This window comes from Dufourea novaeangliae, unplaced genomic scaffold (genome assembly GCF_001272555.1).
Source record: "Dufourea novaeangliae isolate 0120121106 unplaced genomic scaffold, ASM127255v1 scaffold141, whole genome shotgun sequence".
NCBI lineage: Eukaryota > Metazoa > Arthropoda > Insecta > Hymenoptera > Halictidae > Dufourea > Dufourea novaeangliae.
The window spans coordinates 636,462-652,004 of NW_015374017.1; the positions used below are offsets into that span (position 1 = coordinate 636,462).

General features: G+C 41.5%; 1 protein-coding gene across 1 annotated transcript in view; it reads left to right on the forward strand.

Moving 5' to 3' along the window:
- The window catches only part of LOC107188854 (von Hippel-Lindau disease tumor suppressor), an 81,146-nt gene that overhangs the window by 42,442 nt on the left and 23,161 nt on the right, over positions 1 to 15,543 (forward strand). Inside the window, exon 2 of the mRNA XM_015577234.1 lies at positions 8,152 to 8,348. The gene's annotated coding sequence lies outside the window, so the exon portion shown is untranslated. The remainder of the gene's footprint in view (positions 1 to 8,151; positions 8,349 to 15,543) is intronic.

The window sequence follows — 15,543 nt, forward strand, 5'->3', positions numbered from 1 at the left end:
CAGCGGATAAACTCTTAAGTTTGCTCCAGCTGCGCACGGTCACGACGGTTTCAAAGCCTTTCGAGAATTTCCCACCGTGCGGGCCCGGCAGTTCCTGGGTTGCTGTCGAAATTCGAGGGGAACCGAGTACCGAAGATGTTCGACGCTGGCAATGTGTTTCGGCGATGTTCGTGGGCGTAACCCCCCAAGAATTGTCCCATTCGGTAATTAACAGTGTGGCTTAGACACCACTCGGGGCTTGCTTACTGAAAATTCAGAGGTGGTGCCTTTGGAAATCCAACTGGGGGAAAATGGAACGCTCGTGTAGGCAGATTCAGGGAATTATACGTTGTTCATGACCGAAGAGACACTTAGGTACCTTCAGAAATTATGTGCTGATGAATTGTAAGAATTAAAGGAATTTCGATTATGTTTTTTCCCCCATTGAGACGGAATATATTCAGAACAGGAGTGATTAGTCGCCAAATGTTGCTAAATGGTTTGGTTCCTAAATGTTCTTTAATCCCTCCGCGTCTTTGCTGATCTTACTCTTTGCTCCGCCCATTTGGATGAACACAGTGTATCAGGGGGGTTGGGGAAATTTTTACCATAATCTTTATACAGTAACTGAATTCGAAAAAGGTAGGAAAATAAAATTGGTACTCGTTTCATTTCAATTTACTCCTTCTGCTACTTGTTAGTACCAATTAGCTCGTCCTTTTAGCTCCGCCCCTACCCTGCTTCAATCGACCTACACAACTAATCGAACTATTCAATGTATATTTCAGTCGATTTCAGACGAATCTTCCGACGTCCTACGATTCTCCCTTTCGTAAATTATAGATCATAATTTATTGCTTCTCTCGTGACAAGCACTTTCCTCCGGTACTTTCACCCTTGTGCCGTCCAATCAAGCGCCAGCAAGTTTCAGGACAGCTTTGTTGTCCAAGTTAAGACACGAACTCGGCCGGACCGGGGTGGGTACACAGCAACGCACTCGACGCGCCCTTTGAGCTAGCCCTCTTAAAGGGCTGCTCGCCGCCAGGTCTGCTTCCGGGCTGCCGGGTAACCGGAAGTGCAACCGAGTTGACGCAGTAGCGTCGCAGAGGCCCACACGGAAATCGTTCGGCTGGCCGGGTGCTCGAATTTCCCATTAAACCGACGGAAACGCGCGCCAGGCTCGTCGTCGTTAAGCCGAGAGCTAATTGGCTACGGTAAATATTTGCCCGTGCCGCTTTTTTTTCTCCCCCTGCCCCTGCCCCTTCCGTTGCTCCGTTCCTCGAGCGAGAGCCAAATCGTTTCCGCGATTGATTGAATACACAAGTTACCCGCGATCGCGTAATTTACGATGACTCGAGCCAGGTGTCCTCGAGAATCGTCGAGTACGTTCGCAGACGTGGAGAATCAGTCTGAAGTGTTCGATAACGGAAGCGTGGATGTATTGTTTATATATTATCGTGTGAAGGCATTGGTATCGAAGAATTAACAGATAATTCTAATTTGCAAAAATTTAGCGTCACGTTCGAGGACTATTGGAAGTGAATAATGTTAGCTTTAGTCATAAATAGACTTCTATTCGTGTTTTAGATTACTTCACGTCTAGCCAATCTGTCGAGATCGTTCGTCTGGTCAACCCTTTAATGCCCATGCCCTTAAATTATTGTTTCAATATTATGAGATTGATATATATGTGTGTTGTATATTGTTATTTTCAAGTCGAAAATCTCAATATTAAATTAACCTACTTTAAATATTTTTTTTAATTTTTCAATACGTGAACGTCACACTGGGCGTTAAAGGGTTAATGACACTTGTCCCGCCCACTTTTATGTTACGATCGGCCCACTGGGCGGAGTAAAGTGCAATTGGGTGGATAATAGCAGATTGTCATGGTAGGGTATATGACAACTGGATCAAAGTGAATTTTCTTGTCAAGATATAGTATAGATATTGATGTAGATATTGTTCTACTTTACGCACTATGAATTGCGTCGAATAAAATTACTGCTCCTAGGCCACGCCCATCGTAATAGGCGGAGCAAGCGTGTATAAAGTGAAAATATTGACTGTTGGCAAATCAACAATTAGAAATATTATCTAATCGGTTCATTTTACCAAATTTAATGATTCCAATTTGCATTTTCATTCAAATCGGTATGTTCAGTGGCAACGAAATGGGACTGTAGGAATCCGCGGTGCGGGAATATTGGATTCCAGAGGCGGAGTCAAGAAGCTCCACCGAAATTCGTCGACGGGGTAGAGCCGATCACATTCTTTACGTCGTTGGAAAAAATATTCCATTCAATTTTCAACGGGACCTACTCGAACAGAGACATCCGTATTTCTCGGCTCCCGGTATCCAGTTTCTCTGCGCAGCGGCGGATTTGTCTAGTCTCCTTACTCTCTCTTTACGGCTATTATCTCTCATTCTCATTGGCTGTCGGTCTTCCCTCTTACGGATGCATTTCATTAAAAAGAGGATCCCCGTTCTTCCCCGTCGGAACCGCGGGTTCTCGAGTCTTTAAGCGTCGATCCTCGTTGGGCGGTGAGTAGAGCAGCTGCGATAGAAAAAAATAAAGGGAACTTCAATTCAACGAATTCTGCTGAGAACTCGAAAATTATCTCGTTGAATACGGCGAGCCCGTTTCACGATCAACGTTCTATTTTCATTTCTCACGAGGACTCTTGATTAATTTCGATCGAGAGGAGATCGAAGTATAGTGGATCGATAACACAGGGGAACAGTCAATCTGTTGTCAGGGATTTAAGAATTAATGCCCCTCTGGAATCAATCAAAACAGAGTAAACAGAATCTAATCACGGGCTCTGCTTCCGGTAAGAAAAAAATTTACGAGGTGCTGAAAACCTTTCCGCCTTATCACGAACAGAGTTGGGCAGAATTTTATTTAATTTTTTTAATGGTGTCGTTCTGAGTTTTAAACAGTAAATGAGATGAAATAATTGTTCGACAAATGTCGATTCATTCATAAGAAGTATTATTTTATTATAAATATTGAAATTTCCACCTTTAAGTAATTAAAAATGACGAAATACTTTTTTTTATCTTTTATTCGTTATTCGAAACTTTGTATCTAGATAATGAGTTTGCCCAACTCTGGCCACGAATGCTCCGAAGCGAACCTGGGCACGTCGCATTCATCGAAACATTACTGTACATCGAATCGATACGGACTATAATTATCTCCGTCGCGAAAGGGTCGTCTCGTTTCACTCGAAGCCCCGTAAGTACGGCTCTTCCGGAGTCTTTTTCCGGCCGTGTAATTGCGAACGAGAAGCGTCTCAACGGGGTGAGGGGTGGAGGCTAGTACGGTACTCGGGGGCGCGTGTTTTTCCACGGATGCAGAGTGCTCCGACGGCCCGGATGTCTTCCTAAATGCCCGGTGAAGAGGTTACCGCGGAATCGCTTACCTCGCGGCTTCCCAGAAAAACCGCGACCGACGTCTACGCTGGCTGATACGGGAGAGTTGCTTGTATAGCACATATAGGGCTCTTAAATCGTCCATAAATTTTTTTTTTATAATTAATGTGTAGGATAAGATACATCTAATGGTAAAATTGAAGAATGTTGGTAAAACTTGGTGCGTTTTCGGTGTTCTTTTCAATTTGATCATTATTTAACACTAGAACTACCAAACCAGCCAAAATGATGGATTACAGATTTATTATTTTACCATTACTGAAATTATAATTGTACTTTTGACGGAATTTAGGTTAACTTTTAATTTAGTGCAGATTTTATTTTGTGGTATGTTATGCTAGATTATCTTATAAAGTCTGTATATGTATTATGGTATTATACAATTTTATTTAGTATATATTCAGTACTGGTAGTTCTAATGTTAAATATATTTAGATGTCTCTGATCTAATACAGTAATGTCTCGATAAGTGCGACATACCCGGGTACACTTCGGAACATTCGTGGTAAGGCGAATAGATTTTCAACCCCTCATAAATATTTTTTCTTTACCTGAAGCTGAGCTTTTGCGTAGCTTCTGTTTACTCAGCGATGGGAGTAACGCCGTTCGCCTTCATCGAGGGACCACTGTAACAATTTACATCATTTTGTTTGGGAGCGTCCAAAGAATTATTTCGTGTGAAAGGCAACTGAATAACTATCAATGTAAAAGCACAACACACCTCGAACTGGAAAATTTGCAATTTTTGTTGTAAAAGTGATGTTTTTCAAAATTGCAAGTGCTTATAAAAGAACTGTTTGCAGGTTCATATGCAGCTCATAAAGGTCTATCAGAAACATGTATTAACGGTTATGAAATATTTTATGTGTTGAACAGTGTAATTTGTTGGTGGAGTTAATCCCATAGGCGAATAAACGACTCAAACAAGAAATAGACCGTAAAGTATCTTAAACGATACGGTACAAGCAGTTCTCTGTCTCCACTAAAGAGAAACCGAATGGAACTTGAGGAACGCGAAACGGTCTGGCACGTTTTGTCCGGCGTCAAAGAACTCGCGCCAGACGAATGACCCATATACCGGAACGAGCGTGTACACTCGTGCTGGTGCCCCTCCATTCAGAAGTGGATCTCGCCTCCCCCCCTACTTCCACCCCCAGCTTCGACACGCGAGCACGTCGTTCACCGACGTTACGGTAATGTCTCCCGCGTGAGCGATTTTTTCCACCCACTTATCTCCATTCCTCGGGGCTGGAAACTTGTGTTTGCTCGATCCACGAACACCGATTCGTTTACACTTTCGTCTATAGGGTGTTTTTTTTTTCTGCTTCAATATGCCGCGTTATATTATGAGGCGGGGGCAATAAAGTTTCGAGAATAATTTCCTTTCCAACAAAGTGTGGAACAACGATAAACAGCTTAGCTTTACGTGCAATATATAAAGAAGTTTAATAAATTCTAATACAGTTTTCATTGTTAATATCTCGTTAACGAAGCCTCGGATAATATTTCTGCTAAGAAAAACCTTGTTCCAAATCAGCTCACGAGTGACCCATTTCAGGGACCTATAAAACTTTTGTTACACCCTGTATATGAATCACCGATGACAGATACTGTACATATATGTATTCGGGGCTAATCTCCAAGATTTTTTTTTCCATTTTTCTTTCTCTCTCACACGGTCAAATGGGGGTAGAATGTCAGCCGTCGAGAGAGCGAGGAACCGATCGAGCTTACTGGCGAATTCCAGCTCGGAATGGCGTGTGTGTGTGTGTGTGCGACTATTCCCGCGTGCGGATCAAGACGTGACGTATCGTCGAATTCTCTTTTCAGGGAAAAGACTCGGCCCACCCTCTGGGCTGGGCGTTATACTTTGTCAGGCTTACGGGCTGCCGGCGTCTGTCAGTTTTTTACGATCGCAGGGGAACGTCTGGCTGACGCGTGACGGGGATTATCTACTTGCGCCGCGAGAGACCGCTCTCGGTTTGATCAACTTTCGAATCTCTGGGGTCCTTCCGTTATACAGGGTGTCCGCGCGAACTGTGTGCAGTCCGTTATTTCATAAACCATTTGAAATACGAGAATACTGTTTACAGAGAATTGAATGGCTCCTGGGCGTTAATTAACGGACTATTTTTTTTAATATTCTTATTGTAAGAGATATGAAGATCAAGTTTGGTTTTTTAAATGAAATTATGTATATATATTTTTTTATCACTTAATAGTGGGTTTCAAGACGAATTCAGTAACCTGCAATCTATACATTGTTTTTAAAATTGTTTTTGAGACATTCCACATAAAAATTTACCAATTTACGTGGCACTTGAGGCACTAACAAGACCACCTCCGGTGCTTCCTATTCGAGCAGGTTTTCTTCTGTTGAAAATCAGTAAATCCGTAATCGCAATATCTGAAAAACTATCTTAAAAAGTTTGTTAGAACTGAGAATTGTTTATAGAAGATTTTTGTTGGAATCGAGAATTCTTTACGAAGGTTGGAGGTTACTTTGTAATTTTTGTTTGTGAAATAATTCTAAAAAGCCTAGGTTTTTATGAATTTTCATAGTTTATTTACAGTTAAAACCAATGCAATCAATCTCGAGTCAATCGGTGTGAACAAATCCGTGGAAATATATTTAGCAACATATTTCTAAACATATACCTTTCGTCTGCCCATTAAATTACCCGCGATACATCAATCGCGACAATATATCAGTAATCGAATAATTAATAAACTCTGTCAATAAAAACAAAAAGAACTACATCGATATAGTTTCCCCGAGTCCACTGTAACGCTCCACCGGAACGGTAATTAATTACCAATAACGAATCGCTCGGAAAATTGAAAATGACGTGAATATCGTAGCCTAGGCGTGATTAACTGGCACAATCGCAGATAATTTCTGCCAAGAGAATATACGAACTAATAGGTCCCCATAACAATACCGATTTGTCGTTTAATTATCTACGAAATTTCCTGCCAAATCCAGTAACATCCACCGATAACAATTAATTAACTCACAATCGCCAACCATTGTGTCCATATCCCCCAAATAGAAATGTTCAAAAATTCTCTTAAACAAACTTAAGCCAGAGTGTTACCAAGGGTTCGTTTACAGGGGCTCGAAAGGTACCTATAACGACACGAAAGCACTCGTTCTCGAGGTGTCGAAAACACTTCGGTAAACTACTTCCAGGTGTACCTACTCGCAGTTACACCACCCTCACTTTTGCTCTCGACATTATCATTTTCATTTACATTTCCGCCGTCTCTCGATTCGTTTCGTCTTCTCCGTTCATCCCCCTTTCGGGGGTAGGCACTTTCTTCTTTTTTCTCGTCTTCTTTTCGGAGCTGGGTAGTATCTCGATACAAGCGAAAGCAGAGCGGGTGCGGCGTTTCGCTCCCGGGAGAGCGGCAGGAAATTGCACCGAGCACTCGAGTCGAGGCGAGAACCCACCCTCCCACAACCATCCCTGCCGACCGTCTCCCCGTCGTTTCACGTCGTTAGACGGTAAAAGTGCGACGGGAATCAGAAATGAGCAGCCGCCCGGTCGAAACAATGGGTCCCCGACGAAACCCGGAGGAAAAGAGTACAGCAGCTCCTTGCGCTTCCGAACGTGGTTGCACATTTTTCACCCCTCCCTAGCTTGCTTGTCCATTATTGATGGTCACCACTCGTTCTCGGTGGGTATTGACCCTCGAACAACCGACTGCAAACGACACAGGTCGGCTGGAGGGGTGCAGTTTCACTCTGTTCACCTGTATATATTCGAATATTACTGCTAGTTTGTGGATATTAACCCTTTAACTCCCTGTGTTGCACAGGCGCAACAATCATTTTAAGAGGACGTCAAATTCTTTCTCTGGTTAATTTCTAAAGTCAGCGAGGATCCGTACTTTCATGATTTCAGTTGAGAAATTCAAGTATTCTCTTCATAAATAAAATAGGGGAAAAAAACTGTCTAATGTCGATATTTTCAACTTCGAAATAACAAGGTACACCATATATGTGAGTCTCATAATTTTGAAATAACGTTTTAAGGGTTTCGGCGTTAAAGGGTTAATCTATGACGGTTTTAAGGTAGGATGTCTTGGCAGGTAGTCTACTCCAGGGATTTGTAGGTGATATTTCGTTAATCACAATGCAGTAAATTCTCGATGAGTGTTCGTAGATCACAGCGATAGGACTGCGGATTCTGACACTGTACTTTGGAAAAAATGCAACAATTTCTCGAAAAATCATTTTTTATTAAAGCGATTGACGGTTACACTTGTACAGGGCAGAATGGATTTCATTAAACGGAAGTTCTAAAAAAAGGGAAAAATTGTATTCGCAATTTTTACACACCAATAATAGCAGGTAGAGAATATACGTATGAACCTTGTTAAAGTAACGGTATTACGTGTACATTTTCTTTTTGTTTTGGTAAAATAAAAAAAGTTAATGCGTTGACAGTGCAGCTGGCAGTTACAGTAGATCTAGTAGTTGGAGCGCAAGGGTTAACGAAACGTGTGTAGAGGAAACGAAAGGAAAGGTTATATCTGGCAGACCCTGCTTTCTACGCGGCAATATTCGATGGTTCTTTTTCCTACTATGAACAAAATATAAAATCCTTTTGTAAAGAATCCTGTTTCTAAGACCCCTGATCCCTTTTACAAGGATAAATTCTTGACGTTTTCGGATGGTATTTTTACTTACATAAAGTAGACGAAGAAATATGAATTTTTATTTACAGATCTGAATTTCCAGCGGACCAGCATAGAGTCTCGACGTTGTACCATTTCCACGTGTATGTGGCCCCACGTACGTCAATTAACGTGACGCCGGCTGAATGATTGGACCGACTTCTGGCTACGGACCGGATGTGACCGATGTGTGGTTTTTCCGATTCGCCTTGGAAAATTGCCGGATGACGGACAACGTGTTCTGCGGGTACGTGATTTTCTCCACCGGTTTAATATATTGCGCAGTGTCTTTCATTTACTTTATCTATCACAGTGCCTCTGTTGTCTTCAGTTGAACCAAAAAGTAAGGTGTTATTTAATTATTAGAACTGACAATATTTTTTTACGGTCATTTCTCTTTTTTTTCTTGATCCCTTAAGATTTATTCATTGAGAAGTTTTCTATGACAGAAATATCGTTTCACAGTGGTACTGTTGTGACTTCCAGGAAAATTCGTATTTAACTGTCTGCAATATGTTTACCTCCTAGTAACAGGGAATGGAAGGAAGTTTCATTGAAATAAACAACTTCTTCTTGACTGACTCTTACGTACCACAGGAGGTAACCGAGATATTGCTCTAGATAAAGTAAATAATAGAGACTGGACAACTGTAAATATCATATTTATCGTTGCATGTAAATTTAGCTGAAAGACTGGGACAAGTTCTGGCTCCGGACCAATACGTTCCCATGACTTCACTTACTTTTCTCGTAAAGTTCTATGATGATACACTATTTTTCCTCTGAATATTTCCCTTAATGTGAGTTATTGTATCAAATTATAATTGACACGTACGATATTGATTATAATGTCAGGTGTAGTATAGGAGCAATTTTAAACTTTGAACTAACACGACGGGACGATTTCGTGTACTTTTCTCTGCAAATTATTCCAGACATACGTGGTCTTTCGTATGTGAGCTAGTAGATACGATTACAATTAATATGTGTAATGTTGGATTCACTGGTAGTTTCAATATTCGAAAAATAATCTTCGGACCAACAAGTCGGGACAAAGAACCACTTTCTCATAGTCCTGAAATGATACGAATGGACGAATTTTTTCCGTTTTCTCTCCCGAATTTCCACGACAGACACACCGTTCTATCGCACCATGCACGTTTTCCCAAGCTCTCTTTCGAATTTAAATTTTCGAACAGAAAGTTTAGTCGTTTAGACCAGTACGGTCTCGTGTAAGACGTGAAGGTCGCAAGGTAGATAGTGTTAGGCTATAAATGGATTAATTTTATGCCGACTACTCGGTAAGTGTGCGCATATCCGCGACATTCACGCCGCGATCAAAGCGAGGCTGAAGCTACGGACAACGAAAAAGGGGTTACGATGGAAAAAGAGAACCAACGAGGGAGACAGAGAGGGTTGAGGACATTTTCATAATCGAGTCAAGTACTCCGGTGAGTGTCTATTCCGGAATTTTCAACGGTCCTGTAACCTCGTCGGGACTTCAAATAAAAGTACCAAGGTGGTGTACCAGTAGAGTACATTCGGTTCCCCCGTTTCCGTTTTTTCCCCCCCCACCACCCAGATCCGCGACAGTTTTTTTTTTTCTTCTACGTTTAATGGAGACCTCGAGCGAAAGGGAATCATTAAGGACCGACTGAATTCTTTACACGTGACGACGTGGAGATGCTACTACTCGAGAAGGATTTCTGCCATTCGGTTCTGTCTCCGTCCATCAGGATACACGGAAAGCCAATATACGGAATGATTGAAGGGAATCTTAAACGTGTCCCGGAGGTAGACAAACGTCCTCGAGGGTGAAATTCGTTCGGTTGAATCCGACGACGGAAGTACGTAAGTCGGTTTTCAAAGTGAACTCTCCTTCCGAGGATTTGGGAAAAGTAATGGCAGATTTTTCCACGGAATCATCTACGTTTTGTCTGTTTCCGTTATTGCCAGCACGTAAAGAAGGCTAAAATTGACAAAAGACAATCGTAAATTCAGCGAACTTATGAAGAAAATTAATAACTCGAGAAATTTATTGGAGTACTTACTGGAGAGATATACAATTGAGAGACAAGCTGACCTTGTCTTTTCTAATTCGTGTTAAATCTAAATCGTGTACTAAAATCTTCGTGTAAAATCAGAATTGGGTGTATTGTATTTATTTATCCTATTATATTTCACCACATATATTTAATATTTCGGTCACCCTATCGATTAGAAGTAATGGATCGTTCATTCGTTGCACCTAACAACGTTTTCACCGCTTCAATGATCCTCGAAAACATCCGTTCCCGATGAATTTTATTTATTTGTCCCTGGCAACGTTTCCGTCTCCCCTTCTCCCTTCCCTTCCCGTCCGTTTAAACGCTCTCGATGCGTTTTCAAAGAGATCTTTCTCCTTCCCGGGGGTGGAGAACCGGAAACGCCTTTGATGCTTGTCCCGGGCAGGCCGACACGGGAAAAGAGAGGACACCGCGCGATTTTTGTTCACTTTCTAAGAACTCTTCGTAGCAACGTCGAGAGGAGGAACGAGGATTTCGTTCTTTGACGGCGTGACGCGCCGCGATATTTCGAACGATTCCGATCTTTCGCATTTCTGGGTAAGAATTCATCGGTCAGAAAATATGGCGTTATCGAAATTTCTGTGAAAAAGGTTCGTTCCCGAAATGGTAGTCTACCGTGAAATCGAATCAGGACGATCTCTTGGATCGCGATCACCTTGAAGCCAACGAATGGGGAAATACAATATTACTGCTTTTTTCTCTTGTCGGATGATGTTGTTTGTCGAGATCTGCGATACGTGTAGGTTCTGTAGGTTCTTGGATCAGTCCTGAAGGTGTAAAATGTACTTCTGTATTTCATAAATATATTGCCCGTCAATTCTAAATTCTAAATAAATAATATTAGGTTGATGGGCAAATTTTTTTCGTTTTGTACAATTAAAAATCAGATTTGAATATCAGATTTGATAGGTCAAAGCTTTCGCCCCTTCTTTCTGCTACGATTTTTCCACTCCCCCACCTTCACTCACTCTCACGCAGTAATTCCCTACGAATTAATGTCTTGGATTCCTCTCTTTTTCACCGGGAACCGCGTAAACTCTCCGTTCATTCGGGTCGTTCTCTAATATATTAATATATCTGGGAAGGAAGTTGCCCGCAGCGGTACACTTGGCAAACTGTTAACTCGTTAACCGGGAACGTCGAAGAACTTACTCGCTGGCAAAATCGTTGACAGTTAAAGGCGGAGTTCGAGGCAGTTTCGTCTGCTCGGCAACAATTTCTCTGTAAGCGGGCGTTGCGGCTGCTGGGCTCTCCGGTACACATATACAGGGTGATTCGATTCAATGGATCCAAAATCAAATTAGACAAGCTTAAGGTATCTTGTAATAAAAATATTTCCAAAACTAATGATCTCATAGCATAAATAACTTCATCATTTTTTCTATGAATCACCAGCAGCACCAATCAATGCATCCTAGAAATGTACAGTTCCATTAAAAAAAAAAAAAAAAACAAATTCACTCTTCGTATGCTCTCCACCTACAAAATAGAGTAATCACATTGGAATTATATACCTCTCGAAAATCCATTCCACTTCGTGTATGAAACATTTTCGATATCGTCCAAAACGTCGAAGATATTCGACCTTAGATCGATTTAAATGTATCACCCTGTACGTACACATACACCACCGGCAATTCCATGGTATTTAGTTGCGGATCCAAGGCAGATGGAATGCAATCAACGCAACGAGAACAGTCGGCTGAATTATTTTAAGTAGCGAACGCTTATGTCTCGAACGCGTTCATGCATATTCAGCCATGGCACACGGCTGGGGGGTGGGGGCTGGATTATGCGAACGCTGGGAAGTCTTGCCTCCTGCTGATTATTCGATAGCGAGCAGGAAATTCAGTTTCGAAATCGAACCCAGCCAGGTATCTCAGACCAGGGCGTTTAACGAGTAATCCTACTGTTTTACCCCTTCCTTCCCTCTCCTTTTGGCGCTAGAACCCTTCTCGTCGGCATTATCTTTCGATTCGAATACGCTTCTCTTACGAAATTCACGTCTTTAACATGCGCGTCGAAATTTCAGAAGTGCTATGCTGCGAGAATTATGGGCCGTAAATGCGAGAAAACGAGGCGATTGGATACGAAACAAGGGAACAGTACCTATATTGCGCTTTAAAACAAAATAATAATAGAGATATTGGCTTCGTATGGGTACCGTCTCATATAGGGTAAACGAGCGAATTATGAATAGATTAATGGCCCTATGAACTTGTTTTTGTTAAGAAGTAATGAGAAATTATTGGTAATTTTTTTTCGAGCTCTTTAGTAAGTTTCATTTTTTTTGGAATCCCCAAATGAAATTTTTTCTGGAATAATTGAAAATTAGTGAAATATCGATCGAACGAAAGAAAGTAAGTTTGGAATTTTAAATTTGTATCTTGAATTAGTGTCTGGAATTCGAAATTTTTAATTTGAAATTTGGCTTCGAAATTTAAATTTGAAATTTGAATATGAAATTTGTATTTAGAATTTGATATTTGGACATTGGATATTGGAATTTAAATTTTCACTTTGTAATTTGAATTTGAAAACTAAATTTGTAATTTGAAATTTTTATTTTTATTTTAAATTTTAAATTTGAATTTGAAATTTGTGTTTGGAATTTTAAATTTGAATTTGGAATTTGAAACTTGAATTTGAATTCGACATTCCCTATTTGATGCCTTGTCTCCTCGCACCTTCGAGAAACAGGGGGAGCAACTCCGACGAAAGAAAGAAGATGTTTTCTGCGGTAAAGAAGAGAAAGGAAGTTAGGTCGAGGGAATAGTTACGGTGAATCCGTAGTTCATCGTAGGTTCCCTTTGTCGTTTCTTTTCTACCTTTTCACCGTTCGTTTCCTTGATCTCCCTTTGCCGACCGACGACGGCGGTGGCAGCGGCGGGGCGCAGACTTCATCGAAACGTAATCAAGGGGTCGTCGTCGCGCAACCCTCTTTCTTCGGCGTAATACGAGACGCACGAGATCGTCGAGCTTCTGTAATCAAGCTCGAGAACTACGACGAGAATGTGAGGATTCGGAATGGTCGATCGAGTGATATTTCGCGAACGGCTCGTTAGGACGGCTGTGCCTGCTTGCTTTGCTCCCCCTTCCATCTTCGAGAAGTCTCGAGTCGAGAGCAATTTCTAGGATTCCGGGCCGGAAGTCTTGGAAAAACGAGCGAAATCGGACGACTTCTTCCCTCGAACGTTGATCAACGTGTTTCATAGGGTATTCGCGAAATGTTGCCTGATTCGAGCAGGGGGATTAACTGTTTCGAACTACTAGATAGTTGGATAGTGTTGTGAAAATTTCATCGACTCTCACTTGATCGGAAATTAGGATCGTATTCATGGGCGTAGCCAAGGGGAGGCAGAGGGAGGGCACTTGCTTTTGACAGAAAAAATGGCTTTTGCCCCTCCTAGAAAAAAATTGGATTGCCCCCCTCCTTTGCTAGAGTTACAAAATTTTTGCGTAATATTTAAGATTGCAATTTTCACCGATTTTTACGAAAATTATCTTCACAACAGAATTTCTATCTCCGCCATTGTTTAAGATACAAACTTCATTATTATTACGATTGAAATTAAGAAATAATAATTCCACCAATTGTACGCCACAGTTCACAAGATCGGGGGTGATCGAGAGCATTTTCTTAGACTTAACATTTTTTCCATTCATCAGATCGAGTTTAGCTCCAGTCAAGTAAACTCCTCCGACAGAGATAAAGTGTAGTTTTTTAATTTCCAAAGTTTCTATTTAATTTTATGTTGGTCTACAAACACGCATTATAAAATTCGATTCTCTCGAAGTGGCTTCCACTGTTCCGAGGACGAAGTTCGGAGAGCTTGTTCCGGCGTTTCGTTGGTTCTTCGCCCGGAAAGTCCGTTGCCTGTGCTTCCAGGGGTCTCGACGTCGCCGATAAATTACAGAGATTCAGCGAATCGAACGACTCCGCGCGATGTATCGAGTGCCCGGCGATGGCATCGTGCATGAATTACGCTTCTCCGTGTTTTTCATGGAACATCGATTCAACGGCAAAGTGTGTGTGTCTGTGTGCGTGCATATACTTTAACACTGTTGCGTGCAGCGCTGCTCCTAGACTTTTATTATTAGGTTCTTCGATAAGTTCGTACAGTTTCTCATGAATCTAGAAATTTTACCGTTTTTCTTTTTCAACAAACGTATCTTATAACTAGACTGCGAATATTTATGCGTTTATAGCATTTTTTAACCTTGCTGTTCACCTCACTTTTTCTTCACGTTTGTATCCTCTGAATGAAATTATTTCAAACTTCGAAATGATCTGTTCTTAAAAAATGGGAAGTTCACTGAAAGTAGACATAAAATTTAAGTATATGAAATACAAAAAAAAATATTTAAAACTATAATATCTAGTGAAACAGTCTTCTATTGCTATCAGAAATTCTGTATTTTTGCATGAACTTCGGCAGTCTAACATTTCATACGTTATACAGCGTGTCCTTTTGTAGCTGGAAACGCTGGAATATCTTCTAACGAACTAAAAATATGAAAAAAATCTTCTTACAATAGTTATTTGGCACAGAAGAGTGGGGTATATGCGGCGTTAAAAATTTTTTTGCAGGTAGTGGGGAAGATCTCAAGGTCAAGTTAATTTTTTTAAACAGAATACTATATTTTTCTATTCATAATATGATAGAGTTTCTCGAGACGAGTTCAACGATATACCACATAAGGTCTATTGAGTGTACCAAGGGGTCATACGAACACCTCCCCGGATATGTGCAACGGTAAGTCCCCAAGCTGTTGCAGTTAAGCGGTCAGTAATGTGAAACCAGCTTATCAGACAATCTATCTATGTCGCAACACTGCGAGCAGATTCATAGTATTTCATTCCTTTCTCCTTCTGTCACGAAGTCACCGTTCGACGCTCGAGTCAGAAACGACCCATTCACCGGCGGGCGAGGGTAAATCCTTCCCGACGACGTGCTCCAAAAGAAGGAAACTCCGTTCCACACACAAGTCCAGCCGTGTATCGCTCGGTACAGAAACTGCGTATTCAAGACCCTGGCGAGCGGAGAAATTCAGTTTCTTCTTTCGGAACGGTGTCCTGTGATCCAATAACGTGAACTCTCTCTCGGTGGCCACCGTCACGCGGCACTCTGGGAGAGGAGAAGTTGGGGGAGAGTTTGCGAGCTTGAACTGTTTCGTAAACAATTTTCATATTTGATATCTCGTTACAGAATGAAAACCAGGCGCCGAACAAATTGAATTTCCGCGACCTTCGACGGTTCCTCGCGAGTTGCAGAACGCCTCCTGATTGAAGAAAGTTCTTACTTCCGGATCCCCCCTTCCTCCCCACGCGTTCTGTCGCGCTCGAGTTTAGACGTTCAACCAGAAGGTCCAAAG